Source organism: Paroedura picta, chromosome 13, assembly GCF_049243985.1.
Source record: "Paroedura picta isolate Pp20150507F chromosome 13, Ppicta_v3.0, whole genome shotgun sequence".
Taxonomy (NCBI): Eukaryota; Metazoa; Chordata; class Lepidosauria; order Squamata; family Gekkonidae; genus Paroedura; species Paroedura picta.
In genome coordinates this window covers 48,683,201-48,700,935 of record NC_135381.1, presented here as the reverse complement: position 1 = coordinate 48,700,935, position 17,735 = coordinate 48,683,201, and the positions used below count along the sequence as shown (strand labels likewise).

At 47.9% G+C, this 17,735-nt stretch overlaps 1 long non-coding RNA gene across 1 annotated transcript; it reads left to right on the top strand.

Annotated features, from left to right (window-relative positions):
• Positions 1-1,742: 1,742 nt before the first annotated feature.
• Positions 1,743-9,317, top strand: LOC143822313 (uncharacterized). The gene is made up of 3 exons (XR_013226126.1): positions 1,743-1,845; positions 7,560-7,733; positions 9,103-9,317. It is a non-coding gene; the product is annotated as an uncharacterized LOC143822313 (long non-coding RNA).
• The last annotated feature ends 8,418 nt before the right edge of the window (positions 9,318-17,735 follow it).

Sequence of the window (17,735 nt, the reverse complement as noted above, 5' to 3'; positions counted from 1 at the left end):
TGAAGACTGACTGCCATTTATCTTTTGTTCTTGGAGAAATTCACGAGGAAGTGGGGTTAGGATGGGCTGCAATAAGACAAGAGTGCTGGGCCTGAAAGATTTGTGTTTATTTCTAACCCACCTTTCTCACTGTGTTGCAAGGCAGATTAGCTAGTGTTAGACAATGAAATCAAATAGCACGAGATCCAAGAAACCATGCAACAGGGTTAGAACTACAAAATTGGGGGGATACGAAAAAGTTTCAGACAGATGTGATAATGCAAAAATGGACCTTTAGAGGTAGAAAGTGATGCATGAGGATGAGACCTCACACAAGCAGCAGCGGAACAAACTACAAGCCTGTTTCCTTTAGAAAAGTGCTTTCTGTGCCTTATAAAAGTGACCTCCTAGGCACTTCTGTTTTACTTGTGGAGGGACAGACAGGCGGGCTCCTTCCTGAGCTCCTCCAAGGCCATTACACAGAGTGGGAACGCAGGAGAAAGTGCACCTGTCTAGGAAACTGTCGATTTACCCATTGATGTCTGTGTGTATTTGGGGGGAGGGGGCGTCTGCAAAAGGCTGTGAGCAAAGTGCAGCACAACAGGAGGGGCTGACCTGCAGATATTGGAGTCAAAGGCTACAAAGGGCTTCCTGGGGGATAACCCATTCCTTGAATTGGTCCTGGTAATCAACCAGTAACCAAAGAAGTCACTGCAGTATAGGTGCTGTAAGTACACACTTCCTGGCTTCTGATAGAAACCAAGCCATGGTATTCTGTAATACCTGGAGTTTCTGAGTTGACTTCAAGGGTGGACCTGTGTATAGGGTCTCAAGGTCCCTATGGCATGGATCTACATGGCCAGATCAGATCAAGGCGTCGAGGTGGGGAGGTTCTGTCCTAAGCCAGCTCCACGCAGCTTGCTGGGAGAGCTGGAATCTAATGTTGTTCTAGCTTCAAAGCACTTCTGTACACTTGCGGTTTACCACGATCCAGCCCAAAACCCCAGAGTCTCAGCAGAAGTGTGAACACATCTGTTCAGGAGTAATTGATGATTAATCCCTAGCACTTCACACCTCATTTATGAGGTGTGAATGAGCCTTCAAAAACCAACCTTGTTGAATTGGTGAATGCCTGGATTCAACAATTTTCAATTGTAGGTCTGCTAGAGCATAAAGGTGGAGCTTGGAGGTCATTACTCTCTCTGCTAGAGGTGCATGGCATCTGAGAAGAAGCACAATGCAGGTGGACGCCACTGGTTTGGGACCTTAGGGGTTCCTTCAGGAATCGACATGCTGTGGAGCAACAGACAAGAACACAATAGCTCCCCAGAGAAGTGGGATCAGCGCCAGGCAAGTGCCTTGTTCTCGCTTTGTAAGCGAAAGGTTTATCAGTCATGCGGCGTTGGGGACGCCCAAATACCACTGGTCTGCTTCCCCTTTGCAAACAGGGAGTTGCTTTTTCATTGACTCATTTGATGTTCCCAAAAAATCCAGTTATGGACTGAAACAGCCCAGTGTAGACCAACTGGCAGCATCTCTTACATGCACATTCTCACGAAACCTGATTAGAATCTCACCCCCCCCCCCAAAAAAAAACATACCTGTCCCCCAGACCTGTTGTCAGTCAGTGTGGGCTCTTGACTACCAATCTTACAAATACACAGAAAGTAAATTAACCCATTAATCAGCCAGCACAAACACTCATTATTTTAAAAACTGTTTCATGTTTGTCTCTGTTTTATTTTATTTTGTGTATTTTTGCACAGCCTTATGGAAGACATTTTCCTGCCATGTCATTAAATCCCCTGAGCCGACTATTCATAAACCTCAATATCATCCCCGGGTGGTCTCTGCAGTGAATGACAGGTGAGCAAAAGAGTGAAAAAGAGGAGGCCTTCTGCTCCTGCAGCCATCGTGTACCCTTTGCCTTCCCCACCAGCCCCTGCCCAGCTCGCTGCTTCCCGGCTGTCTGTCATGCAGTCTCTCAGTGCCAGGACGTTCTTCAGCACCCGTCGATTCCATTGTGATGAAATGGAACCTCAACCCACTTCCAATGAAAGACACTGACCTTGTGTCTCGCCTGAAATGGCAGCTGAAAGATGTGGCCAAGGTCAGCGACTCCTCCGGCAGCAGCCTTGTCCTTGTGGGGAGGCTGGGGGCCGGTCAGTGGGCTTACATTTCATCAGCACCTGAGCATGGCCCCTTCAACACAGAGGGCATTCAGAAAGGTCTCTCTCTGCAGCGTGGCTTGTGGCCTTTGATTTGTTGTGGATGCCTGGTCATTCGTTCCTTTCCATGACCAAAGACAGGTGTCTGCAGACCAGGTGCCATCAGCCAATTGAAGAAGCATTCTATTGTTGAAACCCCAGAACTTGGTTTGGGGGTCCCAGGGCTAGAGGACAAGTCACCTTCTGCTGTGCAGCTGTGTAATTGCTGGGCAGCAGGAAACATTCTTTGGGATCCACAACTAATACTATATGGAGACCTGGGCAGAGTCTGCACTTACTTTGTTTATTCCATTGTCCATCCTGTTGAATTCAGATCGCTTTGAACTTGGGTCTTCCTCTCCCCTCCCCCCCCATTGAAACAGGAACGTCTTCTGCACGTGGTTAGGGAGGCTCAGAAGTGTGTGTGTGGGGGGGAGCCTCTTTCTTTCTTTTCTTGAAAGGGGGGGGGGAGAAGCCAAGCAGGGAGCCTCTTTCTTTTCTTGGAGGGGAGGGGGAGAGGATTGAAAAAGGCAGAGGAGGGAGGAAAAATCCAGGACCGACAGAAGTTGAGTGAAGAGAATGTGTTTGGCAGGAACCTGGGGAGATTCATCAGGAGGGCTTTAAACTAAAGCCACAAGGGTAAGGAGACGATCAACATAGGGAGTGTATGGAAGGAAAATGTTCGGAGGCAGCCCAACCGGCAAGGCCAGCTCATAGGGAACCAAAAGTAAAAGGATTCAGATGTCTTTATACTAACGCTCGAAGCATGGGCAATAAAAAGGAAGAGCTGGAACTTCTCATCCTGATGGAAAGGTATGATCTAGTAGGCATCACAGAAACTTGGTGGAATGATTCTCATGACTGGAATGTAATGGTGGATGGATATGAACTGTTCAGAAAAAGCAGAATAGATCGAAGAGGTGGAGGAGTGGCACTGTATGTGAGGAAAGGGCTTACCTGTCAGGAAATTCTAGTGAAGGAGAGCATATCTACAGTGGAAAGCATCTGGGTGAAATTAAGCGAGGGGAAAACAAACAGTGTGGTGCTTGGTGTCTGCTACTGACCACCTGACAAACGAGAGGATGTGGATGCTGCACTTTGTGAGCAGCTTGAGAAAATATCCAAGCGGCAGGACCTTGTCATCATGGGTGACTTCAATTTCCCAGATGTGTGCTGGGAAACAAACTCTGCGAAGCGTCCTCAGTCATGCAAGTTTCTGACCTGCCTGGCTGACAATTTCATTTATCAAATGGTAGATGAACCCACAAGAGGTTCAGCCATACTGGACTTAATACTGACCAACAGGCAAGAGTTGGTGGATGAGGTGAAGGAGGTGGGGACCCTAGGGGGAAGTGACCATGTCCTCATAGAATTCCTTTTGAGATGGGGAGCCAAGGAAGCTTGTAGCCAGACGTGGATGTTGGATTTTTGTAGGGCAAACTTTAATAAACTCAGAGACATGATGAGTGTCATACCATGGACGAGAATGCTGGAAGGGAAGGGAGCATGTGAAGGGTGGGCGCTACTCAAACAAGAGGTATTGCATGCTCAATCAATGACTATCCCAGAAAGACAAAAACACTGCAGGAGCTCTAAGAAGCCTATTTGGATGAACAGAGAACTTCAAGAGGAACTAAGAAAGAAAAGGAAAATGTTCAGAAAATGGAGGGAAGGACAGAGCTCTAAAGAAGAGTACCTACAGGTCACTAGGCACTGTAGGTCAATCATCAGAAAGGCCAAAGCTGGGAGTGAGCTAAGATTGGCCAGGGAAGCCCATTGTAACAAGAAAAGATTTTTCAGTTCTGTGAGGAAAATGGGCAAATGAGAACAAGATGCAATTTAATAAAGATAAGTGTAAAGTTCTGCATCTGGGTCAAAAAAATGAAAACCATGCCTACTGGATGGGGGATACGCTTCTAGGTAACACTGTATGTGAACGAGACCTTGGGGTACTTATGGATTGTAAACTAAACATGAGCAGGCAGTGTGATGCAGCGGTAAAAAAGGCAAATGCCATTTTGGGCTGTATCAACAGAGGCATCACATCAAAATCACAAGATGTCATAGTCCCATTGTATACGGCACTGGTCAGACCACACCTGGAGTACTGTGTGCAGTTCTGGAGGCCTCACTTCAAGAAGGACGTAGATAAAATTGAAAGGGTACAGAGGAGAGAGACGAAGATGATCTGGGGCCAAGGGACCAAGCCCTTTGAAGATAGGTTGAGGGACTTGGGAATGTTCAGCCTGGAGAAAAGGAGGTTGAGAGGGGACATGATAGCTTCTTTAAGTATTTGAAAGGTTGTCACTTGGAGGAGGGCAGGATGCTGTTTCTGATGGCTGCAGAGGAGAGGACACGCAGTAATGGGTTTAAACTTCAAGTACAACGATATAGGCTAGATATCAGGAAAAAACTTTTCACAGTCAGAGTTGTTCAGCAGTGGAATAGGCTGCCTAAGGAGGTGGTGAGCTCCCCCTCACTGGCAGTCTTCAAGCAAAGGTTGGATACACACTTTTCTTGGATGCTTTAGGATGCTTAGGGCTGATCCTGCGTTGAGCAGGGGGTTGGACTAGATGGCCTGTATGGCCCCTTCCAACTCTATGATTCTATGATTCTAAGTTAGGGGCTTCTCCTTTAAGGCAAGCATGTCACATGACCAGGTGTAGCCTATCAGAGGTTCTCTACAGAGCTTTCTTTATTCAGGATTAACAGCAGTCTCAGATATTGCACAATAAAGGTAGGGTCACTCTGGATCGATCCTTCTTGCTGCAGAAGAAAAATTAAAATCGCCCAAAATCCAAACTGAAATCGAATTCTGTGTAGAGGGCAGGGACTGAATCAATCTGGGGTTGGAATAAAAGCTCTGTGCAGTTTACACCCTGGGCAGAGTCTGCACTTAATTTGTTTACTCCATTGTCAATCCTGTTGAATTCAGATCGCTTTGAACTCGGATCTTCCCCCCCCCCATTGAAACAGGAAAGTCTTCTGCACCTGGTTGGGTAGTTCAGAAAGGGGGGGGGGAGCCAAGCCTCTTTTTTCCTTTTCTTTTCTTGAAGGGTGGGGGGAGAGGAGCCAAGTAGGGAGCCTCTTTCTTTTCTTGGAGGGGAGGGGGAGAAGATCGAAAAAGGCAGAGAAGGGAGAAAAAATCCAGGACAGTTTAGCTGACTGATGGTGGCTGACGGTGCTATCTGGAGGCAGGAATTCTGCTGTAGAACCCGGTAGGACCAGTCCTCTTACCGCCCTGCATTCAGGGGCACAGGCTCAGAGCTGCAACGGCAGAGGGGGCATGCTCTTGACATTGCCACTCTGGGACTGAAAATGCTCTTTCCCCTAAAAGCCTGGTTCAAAGTATTGCCACAAATCCTGGGATAAAATGAGAATCTAGTGGTCCATAACAGTTTTAAATCCATTGCTCAAAGACTATTTAATTCATTTATATTTATATACCACCCTCCCCGGAGGCTCAGGGCAGTTTACAGGAAACAGGAAAGATACAGATAACATATGGTAACAACATGTGATAACAGCAATAACATTATAACAGCAATAACCTTAACATGATAATAACATTGGAGAATGATGGAACTGTAAAAGAGCCTCAGCTCAACTCTTACTGGGACCCAGAGGGTTGGGCAGACTGGTAGCAGTCGTAGGAGGGGCTTGGGGCCCAACTGGAAGTGGTGGTTTGGGTCGACCTCAACCAAATGCCTGGCGGAGGAGCTGCCTTTGCAGGCCCTGCAGAACTGTTTAAATTCTAAAGAGATTTTAGCTTTGCATAGACATACCAGTTCCTGAAGTAGATCTTCCATTTTTTGCACTGGAATGGGAGGAGGAGGACATAGGCAAGGATGCCTTCTGGCCCCATCATTATTCAACTTATTTTTAGTAGATCTTCCTAATCAATTGGCTGAATCTGAAGGTCACGCACCTAGGTTAAATTCCCACCCTATTCCTCTCTTGTTGTATGCGGGCGATGCAGTTCTTCTATCCATCTCTAAAATTGGGCTCATGCGTCTACTCTCAGCATTCTCATCCTTTTGTTCCCAAAACAACCTGTTTATCAATTTTGATAAAAACTAAGATAACGATCTTCTCTAAGACCTGGAAATGCAGCCAATGGAAAGCAGATGGAAATCCTGTGGAGCAAGTAAAATGTTTCAGATACTTGGGCGTTAGTTTTCACCACCAAATGAATTGGTTCCTGCATCGGAAAGCAGCACTTGCCGTGGCAAAGAACCAGTTAAGTGCAGTCTCACGTTTTCACTTTCGTAGTGGGAACCAGTTTGTGCCAGAAGCGATCCAGATTTTTCAGGCGAAGGTTGTTAATCAACTCTTATATGAGATACCAATCTGGATTGAGTCTTTGAATGATGAAGTAGATCGTATAGCCGCAATTTTCTTTCATCGTATTTTGGGTCTTCCAAATATGATTAGTCTTGTCACCCTTTGTAATGAGCTGGGTCTTGGTCTGTCGTCATCTAGAGCATGGTTATCCACTATCAAATTCTGGATAAAATTACATTATTGCTCCACTCCTAATAGTCTCCTGTATGATCTGCTAAGTGATCCTTTTGTTTCTACATGGTACTGGCAGATCCAACATAAAATTCACACTCTGGGTATCAACTTGGAGCCTCTGGCTAATTATGAGGAGTTTCAAATATACAGTATTATTAGACAGAGAATCCGTGATATTGAGAGACAGACCATCGAGGCGGGAATCAATCGGACTTGTTCCCTCCGCTTCTTCGGCCTTGCTTCCAATACAGGTCAGGGAGCTACTTATATGCAAAGTCTTATTAACCCACTCCATCGTCGTGCTTTTATGCTTGCTAGATTAAACATCTTCCCATCAGCTGTCCTAGCAGGCAGATCCAGCAATGTACCAATTGGGGACAGACTTTGTAAATTTTGCCAATTAGAGCCTGACTCAGTGCCACATATTCTACTCTATTGCCCATCACCTTCTATGCTTAGACAACGACTGGTTGTCCCTATCACGATGGACCTTTCTGGCCCTATGGACAGAATAACCAGACATTTGTTAGCTGATAGGTCCCCAGAGATAACGGAACTGGTGGCCGAATCCTTGGCTACTGTGATACAAAAGGACAGTTGGCTAGGCAAGAATCAGGTCTAGACCAGGGGCACCTACAACTGGTGGAAATTACTGATTGCTGGGCATTCTGGAGGAATCTACTGTTGGTTACTGCTTGTTTTCTTTTCTTTTCTTTTATTGTTTATCGAGACTATGTAATTTTTATCAATTAATTATAATTATGAATCACTCTTGTTCTTATGATGTTTTATATGACTTTGAATTTTGACATAGGCAGGTCTATAATCATCCCAGCATCCTTGGTGCTATTTCAGTTTCAGGTAGCCCACCCTAACCTCCCTGGCGACTACAACGGAAGCTATTTTGAATGATGCAGATGGACCAAAGCTGAAAGCACCTTCAGTTGTGGACAAGAATGGATGCCAAAGGAGTGTCAAGGTGTTCAATGCACATAACAGGAACACGGAATGTGAAAAGTCTGAATCCAGGTAAGCTTCAGATTGTAAATTGTAAAATGAGGAATGGAACATTAAACGTTGCGATGTTGGGAGTGAGGAAACTAAAGTGGGTTGGATCAGGACATTTCAAGTCAGAAAATTATAAAGAGTTTTACTCAGGTGATGGCAAACACGGAAGGAAGGAAGTTGTTCTAGTAGAGAGGCAATTTGTAAGACAGGCGATGAGGGGCTGTAATGCAAAGTCTGACCAGATAAAAGCCATAAGATTTCATGGGAGCCTATCAACATGACCAACTTTCAACCTGATGCCCCAACTACAGGTGATGATGAGGAAGAAGCTGAAAGGTTATGTGTAAGTATCTGTTGAAATGCAATCAGTGAGTTATTTGGTCCAAGGCCTACTCTGAAGGGCTGGCTTTTCTACACTGCAAGATCCCGGTCATTTGCTCAGGAAAGCTGCCTGGCTGCAGCTCAGGAATTGCAGATTACCAAGAAACCAGTTTTGTCACTGAGAAGCCTAGGGGGCTTTGTTCCAAGTGTTTGGGAGAGTGCCAGTATCCCTGTGGATGAGGGCTGGGATACCCTGTCGACGGATGTCTCTGGGATTGAGGAGAGCACCTGAAGGATGCGATGGTCCTGATTCAGCACCTGAACAAGAGAGGCTATGGAGGGTGGAAAGCCCTCCATGTGAGAGGGAAAGGGGTGTCACAACCCTCTACTCCTGGGGTTTTGGGAGGATCTTACAACAATTTCCCAGATGGGTAGGAGTTAATTTTTCATATATGTTTTAAATTTGTTAAACATTTATTGGGTGATATGACTCTATGTGGCCCTGTCGACCCATCCACCCTCCCCAAATGGCCAGTGATGGGCCTGGAGGGGGTGGGAAGGGGAGGGGCCCCGGGCGGGCATGTCCACAGCTCTGCTTCCCAGCCATATTCTGCACGATCGGGCCCCTTCTGGGATGGCTTGAAGCCCAAGGAACGTTTCGGGGGTAAAAACGTTTCAATGGTAAAAAAGGTTGAGAACGGCAGTTCTAAATGGTTAATGATGGACAAAGGCTAAGGGGGTGAAGGAGCCCCTCCCCCTCCCCCTCTCCCTTTGCTCTGTTTTTTAGATAGCAGTTCCTGGCAGCTGCCCTGAGGTCCAGGAAATGGGCCCAGGTAATGCCTGTACAAGAGACATCCCAGATTGACAGTTGATCTCAGATGACAGATATTAGTTTCCAGAACAAAATGGCTGCTTGGGGGCGGGGGTTGGTATGGCCTTGTACCCTCTGAGGTCCGTCCCCTCCCCAAACACCAGCCTCCCCAAGGTCCATCCATGGGTCTCCAGACATTTTCCAAGGTAGAGTTGGAAACCCTACCTGCGGCACTGAAGTACTCTGCTAATTTTTCAGAAGTTGTGGCCCCTGGCATGACCTTCACTGCATCATGATGCATTCCTGATGGAAGCCCCCACCTCTCCCTGCAGTGGGCACATTCCCTGCGACCCACCACGTGAACCTGCCCCAGTGTGTGACGAGGAAGAGCAAGACTGATGCTGGCAAGACGAGGGGCCTGCCTGCTTCCTCCCCTCCCCTCCCCTCCCCTCCCCTCCACATTTCTCAGGGAAACGGCCAGCCCCACATCCTTCAGTGGCCCATGACCTCTTCACAGAGGGTCCCTTCTGGCTGCGGGCTCTGGGTTGCGGTCCGTCGCCTGGTCTGGCAACCGATCAACGTGAGTGTGTCAGGACTGCCCAGGGTTCCAGGTGGCAAAAGGAGAAGGAAGTCGCTCCTTCCGCATAGGATTTATGCCCCCGAATACGAGCCTCCTTCGGCCAAGGAAAGCTGCGGATGTTTCTTCCTGCCTCGCAATGGAGAGCTGGGATGAAAGTGGACCCTGGATGAGGCCGCTTCCAACCCGCCAGCCACTGCCGCCACCCCGGCTGCTGGTACTTATGTTTCATTTTAGCTAAATTAGTTTTCTAAGCCTTATTAAATAAACACACAGTTATTGTAACAGCCACGGCTGGCCTCCTGCTTGTAGCCAGGAGTCGGTGGGGAGCAAGCGGGGGGGGCGGGGGCAGCCGCTAGGCAGTTAATCTGAAACCAATTTAAGGGACTGCTGTGGAAGGTGGGGGAAGCAGCGGCTGTGTTTGCTTCAGCTGGACGGATGAGTCCCGTTGCCAGGAAAGTAAAAGAATATTAAAGGGCAAGTGCCAAACGGTAGGTGAGGGAGAGGCAAAGCGATGAGTGCCAGCTGCCAGGAGGTGGTAGGCAGCCAGTGAAACAGAGGGCAGAACAACTCGGCTCCGGTGCATTTAAAGGAGGCAACGCGACATCCAGTATCTCGGTCCTTTGTTGAACCGCACACAGCCACAGTGTGGCACGGAGCCAGTAAGAAGAAAGTGGGCAGCTTAAATTCAAGGAAAGGATGAGCAAATGGCCGGGGAGCATCTGGAAAAGACTGCAGGGGCACCTGCCCCGGGCTGCTTTCCCCCGGTCTGTGGCAGCAAAGGTGGCCCTGCTGCCTGTTCCGGGGCCGCCTCTGCCTTCCATTCTTTGGCTGACCAATGCTTGGCCAGGAGTGGCCGGGGCAAACCAAAACTGAATGGAGGCGGCCGCCACGCTGATTCCAGCAAGTGGCCCAGGAAGGCCAGAGGGGGGGAGGTTGACAAGGCAGGCCCAGAACTTCAGAGAGCCGAATGGCTGCCTTTTCTGGCAGGCAGAATTCTACAGCCCACCCAACGGCCCTCCCAGTGGACTTTAACCTTATCTTGCAACTTGTATCAGTGCAGAGATGGCTAATAGTTTCATCCCATTCCTTTGTACTGGGCTCCATTGATCTTCTCTATTGGGTTGGGTCTGTTTAGCAAACCCATATCCCGTGTGTTGGAAACAGCTCTCTGCGCGACGCCTCATGACTTGCCAGGCTGTAAACGCCTCTGGTGGCGCAGAGTGGCAAGGCAGCAGGCATGCAGTCTGAAGCTCTGCCCATGAGGCTGGGAGTTCGATCCCAGCAGCCGGCTCAAGGTTGACTCAGCCTTCCATCCTTCCGAGGTCGGTAAAAGGAGTACCCAGCTTGCTGCTGGGGGGTAAACGGTCATGACTGGGGAAGGCACTGGCAAACCACCCCGTATTGAGTCTGCCATGAAAACGCTGGAGGTGCTTGCACAGGGGAGACCTTTACTTTTTACCTTTAAACAGGAACTCTCTTCACCATAGAGCTAGGCTTGCTTGTCTGGAGTGGCAGAGAACACTTCTGAATCGCTTGTGAGCCCCAATCCAGCTCAGCAACCCAGAAGCTTGACTGGCAGGTTAGTACAAGGTAGAGAAAAAGATCGGTTTGCCTTCTAGCTCCTTTAAGAGCACAATCTCTATTGTTATCTAACAATGGATGATTCGACAGATCTGTAATGAAAATTGGGCTTGTTCACTTACGAAAGGACAATTATCGTGATTGTCATGGATGCCTGATGAAAGTTCTTAAAGGGGAAGGTCTGCAAGAGATCACTGACCCCCATCCACTGTCCCAGCCAACAAGCCATTGTCAAGAAAGATTATGCACAGTCAATGCGAACTGAAAAGCTACGGTGCTGCTAAAACGTGGCGAAGACTTAGCTGACATTGACGCAGCGGAGGAGCGGGCAGCAAGAAGATGCGTTGGGGGGCGGTCTGATGGCGGCGGGAAGGGCGGCGCTGCATGAGAGCGTCAGGCCCGAGCATTGGCGCCTGGGCATGGGCTTAGGGCACCTTAAAAGGCGCCACGTGGAGGAGTCCTGCCTCTTAGCGCCAGGCTCATTGCCCAAGCAGCTTCCCTCCCACCCTGTTTTATTGGCTGTAAAAGTTATGTCTGTATGGCCACTGGTTGATGTGTTGATATTGAATTTTGTCACAGCTGGTGGTTTTGGCATGGGATGGAGCCTTTGGAGGGGGAGTTCGGTCTGCGCATCGGACTCCCCAGGTTGGGGACCTCCCTACGAGGTGGCAGGTCTGCGGGCAGGGCCGACCCGGCTGGGGAGGCTTGGGGCTTGCAGTGCCCGGTAGCCCAGGGTGGGGCCAAGAAGGAGGTGGGCGCCTCTACTTGGCACCCCAGGGCTTATAGTGCCAGGTGGCCTGGGGTGGTGCCAAGGGAAGTGTACGCTTCCTCTTGGCACCCCAGGTGGACACTTCCCTATGGTGGGAATCCAGCAGCAAGGGGACCAGTTTCACGGCAGGGGAAGCGGGTGGGCCCCAGGGCACTGCTGGCTCTTCCTGTGGGCAGGATCCCAGCTGCAAGGAGACCTGTGTTCCTAGAGGGGATCTGGATGGGCTCCAGGGTGCTGCTGGGCCCGGGTTCTTGTGATCTTCTCACTGCAAGTCAGGCTCCCTCTCCCATGCCAACACTCCTGGGGAGTATTTTTTTATTTATTTATTTATATTTATTTTTTTTTTTATTTTTTTAATTTTTTAAAATTCTCCTGGGGAGTATTAATAAAGCTGTGGCCTTGTTTAAGCCAATGAAAATGTGCGCGTGTCTTCCTTGAGCCCAAAATGCCCTCCTGCAAGTCAATCTCTTCCGTGAGTACATCACATTTTCTTGATCTGCTAAGTCTAAGGTCAGCTCATGAAATGTTAAAGTTTCTGGAAAGGCATCTAAGTAAGAACGGCTGGACATATTCTGCTGGGCTCCTCAAGCAATTGCAGGGGCTGAGATTTAAAGAAGGAGAGTCGTTTGATGCAGATGTGTTAACTATGGAAGGACTGTCTCTTGTGAACCATAAGGGGAGGTGACAAAATGCCCTATTTATTGTCATTTACGTGCCAATGTTGATAGTTCTGTAACCATGGAAAAGAGACCCAGATGGCAAGATCATTTGACAGGCACTGACCAGAGAGCAGCATCAAGGGGCAGCATCAAACAGCTCCAGGCCAGTTGGCAAGAGTCAGGCAGGACACTAACAGGCAGAGAGCAAAGAGACAGACAGATTAAATGCTACTTTTGCGATCAGTTTGGGAATAAAGCATTTCAAAGTGATGAGAAAATTAAAGCCATGGATGCTAAGCAAGAAGCACACAAAGCTTATTATGTCAGTTTGAATCAGACAAAACAATAAATATATTCTTGACTCTGGATGTACAAACCATATCTCCAACACAGCAGATTTTTTGATGAACTGTTTAATATCCCCGAGATAGATTTGTTTATTGGAAATGGACTTTCTCTTAAAGCAACCAAGAAAGGACATATTATTCTATCTTGTTTACAACCAGATGGGAGTATATATGAACTGTACTTAAGAAATGTAGTGCTAATTCCAGAATTTACATCTTGTCTTCTGTCAATATCTCAACTGAACAAGGAGGGATATAAAGTCACATTTGAAAATAGTGAATGCTGTGTATACAGAACAGAGTCACCTGAAACTCAGCTTCTCCAAGATGGAAGGTAGCAGGACAGGAAGTGCGTCTACCTAGCATGGCTGGGGTTCAGCTTAACATCTCATCCTCAGCAAGGGATTTGGGTGTGACTCTGGATTCCTCCTCATCTATGGAGACCTAGGTCATGAGGGTAGCTCACGCAGTGTTTTTCATCTGCACCAGGCAAAGCTACTATGCCCTACCAGTCCTTAGACTGACTGGCCATAGTAATCCATGCAACGGATCTAGATTGGACTTCTGTAACTCACTCTACAAAGGCCTACCCTTGTCCTTGACAGAATGCAGCTGCTAGGGTCCTCACTAGGATACTGTGGAGGGCCCATATCCAGCCTGTGCTGAGACATTGGTTGCCAGTTCTGGCCTGGATCACATTCAAGGTTCTGGTTTCGACCCTTAAGGCCATTCGCAGCTTGGGCCCAACCTGAGGGACTGCTTGACTCCTTATGCTCTGCAGGTACTAATCTGTTGGAGGTTCCTGGCCCTAAGGAAATATGCCTTGCCTCGACTAGGGCCAGGGCCTTTTTGGTCCTGGCCCCAACCTGGTGGAATGAGCTCCCAGGAGAGCTGAGGGCCCTGATGGAGCTATCACAGTTCTGCAGGGCATGCAAAATGTAGCTCTTCCGCCAGGTCTTGGACTGAGGCCAGAGCCAAGATCAATGTGGCCCCTACTCAAGCTGGGGATTTACATCTCTGCACCCTACCCCTAGGTTAGTCTGCTCGGGAGATAGGGGGTATTTGGCTGCCAGTCTTGGAGGGTTTGTCAGGGGTTTTATTGGGGGTTTTATTGACCTATGAAATGTTATAATTGTAAACTATCATGAGTCTTTCAAGCGTGGCAGGATACAAATCCAAAAATAAATTAAAAATAAATAAAATGAATAATCAGCTCTGTCTCACAGGATTTGAACACAAAGGCCTGTTTCAAGTGCATGAAACAAACCAAGACTCTGATGAAGATGATGAGAAATTAAATGCTGTAATGAACTGTCAACACCTGTGTCTGGAGCAGTTCTATTCAAGAGGGTCGCTTCTGATTGAGCAGTTCATCCATGATTCGTGACATGAGGTCACTGTGGGTGGGCAGATACTTGTGGATTTCCTCCATTTTGCAAGGGGTTGGGCTAGATCAGTGGTCCCCAACCCCTGGTCCGGAGACCGGTATCAGTCCGTGGATCAGTCGGTACCGGGCCGCGGCTCCTCCTCGTCCTCCTCCCTAGCTGCTGCCTCGGGGGCTGCCATGCCACTCTGCTGCCGGCTCACCTTTGGTGCTCTCCATCAGCCGCCATGGCTGGGGCTCCCCCTCAGTGTGGCACTGTGCAGCTGCTGCTGGAAGCACCCCCCAGATGGCGGCGGGAAGTCAGGGGCACCGGCGGGAAAGCAAGTGGAGCAGGGGCTCAGGCGTCCCTTGGCAAAAGACTACCCCCCCCCATGTCTCAGTAAAATTGTCAAGCGTTGACCGGTCCCCGATGATAAAAAGGTTGGTGACCACTGGACTAGATGACCCTGGAGATCCCTTCCAATGCTATGATTCTAAGCCTGAAATTTGAATGTGTACTACAAGTGCTAGTAACTGTACTATGATTACTTCCAGGACCTTGTCAGATTGCTATTAATTATTTAATTGTTTTTAATCATTAACAACTGGTTAGGGGAATGATGATTGATGTTTGTTTTTATGAATTTTATTGAAAGTTATGGGAAAGTGCTTTGAGTTGGCCATGCTGAGAGGAGCGGTCAAAAAATCCCAAAATAAATAAATAAAGGTAGAGGCATAAAGGGTCTTCAGAGCTTCATCTTTCAGTTTTTGGAATGGCTGAGAGCAGCCTCAAAGGGGAAAGATTATGCAGGGATAAGTGAATATCTGATATTTCCAAATAACATCTCTCTGGAAGAATTGACCTAGCAAATGTGATCCCTGCAATGCTGAGAAGCCTTTTCAGAGTAGGAACAAAAGGTTTAGAACATCTGATGGAGGCCACATAATTGGCTAGACCTCCATGGCTGCTGTTGTCACTTTGCCCTTCAGCAAACAGTGGATTGGCTTCAGCGCTTCATTGTTCTTGTAGCATTTGTGTAGAAAACATGATGATGAAGAAAAGGCAGGATGTTTTCTTAAGCCCAGTGAATCCTGCTGAGAGGTCTGGGGATTGTAGTAGGATTTACAGTCTATGTTCACCAAAGGCCTGTCAGCATTGAAAATTCACAACTGCCAACAATTTCATCATAAAAGTCAAAGTTTAACCACAAAAGAAAGTACACTGATTTTGAGAAATGTTGCTTTTCGCCCATCTTGGGGAGAGGGAAGTGTCCACATGTGTCTTGTGTGGTTTTGCCCTTCCAGTTTGGAAGCGGCCGGCCGGCCCTGGCTTCAGGGGTTTTTAAGTTAACAGTCCAGCTGGACTGGAATTCGCCTTGCCTTGATCGGTTATCTTTATTTTCAAAGTCAAAGGCACAATTAGCATCTGATTACTAGAAAGTTTTTAAAAATGCTGGGAAAATCCTGATCATCTCTGCTGTTGCTGCTTTTGGATAATTTCCAGCCACAGCCTGGCCAGACCACATTTGGAGAATTAGGAGATGCTTCAGCAGGAAATCACAATACCTGCAGGTCAGAGGGGGGGGGGGTGCTGTTTCAGCAAGGCTGCTTAGAAAGCAGGCCAAAGATCTTAGACTCCAGGGTTGGGTCTGCATGGGGCTTTTTATCCACTCCCAGACCGAATACATCCCTCCTGTCTGCACTGAATTCGATTTCCATTTTGATTTGGGGCACTAGAAATTTTCCCTCTGCAACATGCATGATTGATCCACGGTGACTCTACCTTTCCCCTGCCATATCCAGGAGTGGATATAAGCCACGATATCTGAAAAACGGCCACCAGTATAAGTGCAAATCTCTGCTTTCTGCAAATTAACTTACTGTTCCATGCCTCATAGCCAAGCAGTCTTCCCTGATTGGCCAGAATGTCAGTTCAAAGACTTCCTGGTTCCCGCTTGTAAGGCTTCCCTCCATGTTTTAAAGTGACTGTGCTCCAGAAGCCAAAACTTATCTCAGCAGAGATTTGTCTCATTCTCTGAGAGGCTGCTGCTGTCTCACGAGTCAAAAGTGAAGAAATAAAGCACTAGTGCTGGCTGGACTTCACCCGATCCCCCTCTGAGTTTCCCCAATCAAGTGCAGAAGGCTTTCTGTTTCAATTTGGGGCGGGGGGGGGGGGGAAGAAGGAGAAAGACCTGCTTTCAAATCAATCTGGATTCATCAGGATCCACAGCGGGGGGGAAAGGGCAGTGCAGAATCAGCCCAGGTTGGAACCCTTGCACACACCAACAAGGAACTAGGTGAAATGACAGTTATTGTCATCAGACTAGATTTTGAATTTGTGTCTCATTTCTCCATTTGGATTTAGTTTAAATCCCTCCTCAGCGGGTCTGCAAGAGTTTTCTCAAACACATTTTTCCTACCCCTGTGAGGTGCAAACCATCTTCTGAGAGAAGAGCCTCCCAAGATAGCGTAAGCCATGGTCCAAAAACCCAAACCTTTCACAATGACACCAATGACGTAGCCAGTCATTATTCTTTCTCTCCCTTCCTACCTAAGCCATTAACAGGGAGAACTGACGAAAGCACACCCTGCACTCCCAGGCCCTTCACCTTTCCCCCCAGAGCCACAAAGTTCCCTTTAATATCCTCCATGCTGCACTGGGCAGTGTCATTTGTTCCCACATGAATGAGGAGGAAGGGATAATCATCCATGGGCTTTACAAGCTGTTTCAGCCTTTTTATGACATCCTTGACGTACGCACCAGGGAGACAGCCTACTTCTTGACACAACAAGTCCAGTCGACACACCTTGGCCTCCACCCCTCTGAGCAGAGAACCCCCAATTACCAGTACCTGCCTCTTCCTCCATTGGGGAGCAGAAAAGGTAGTCCTCTCATCTGCAGGGCCCATAAAAAATCTTTTGAGCTTTGCGGGACTGGGGGAACCTTAGGAGCCTTTATCAGGCAAATTCTATAGGCAGATTCTAGAATCTATTACTGAGAACATGTCCTTATTTTTCTACACCTATTTGTAAGTTTCCTCCATTTTTTGTCCTCCTGTTAGGGGGCTACTCTACTTGGTGAGATGCCTCCCCCTCCACAAAAAAATTTGCTGAATGGGTTCTGTCCAAGAACTCTTCACCCTCCTTTGTAGAATGCATTGTGGACAGGCGTGCCTCCAGCCTTTTCATCTTCTCCGCTAGTAGAGCTACCAATTTATACTTGCTGCACTCATAAATGCAGTTACCCTGAGGTAAGAATACAAACATGTCACAGACAATGCATGTCAAGGTAACTACACAGATGCTGCATGGGATCGTTTTAGGCCCTCCAGTTTTCTGTTTTGTGGGCACCAGAGGCCCTAAAGCAGGCCAGGTCCAAGAGAAGCCCAAGCTAGTGGCAATGTCATGCATAAGCAGGGATTTGCTGTCATGCAGGACCAGCCCGGCCTTTTCCCCTCATGCATAATCGGTCTAGGTGTCCCTTTTTCACCACCTGCTACTTAGCGATGCCCAAGGAAGTAAAAATTAAATTCCTTCTGTGGAGGGGAAAGGCTCCCTTTGCCATGCAGCTTGTGAAATATTGTGCTCACAT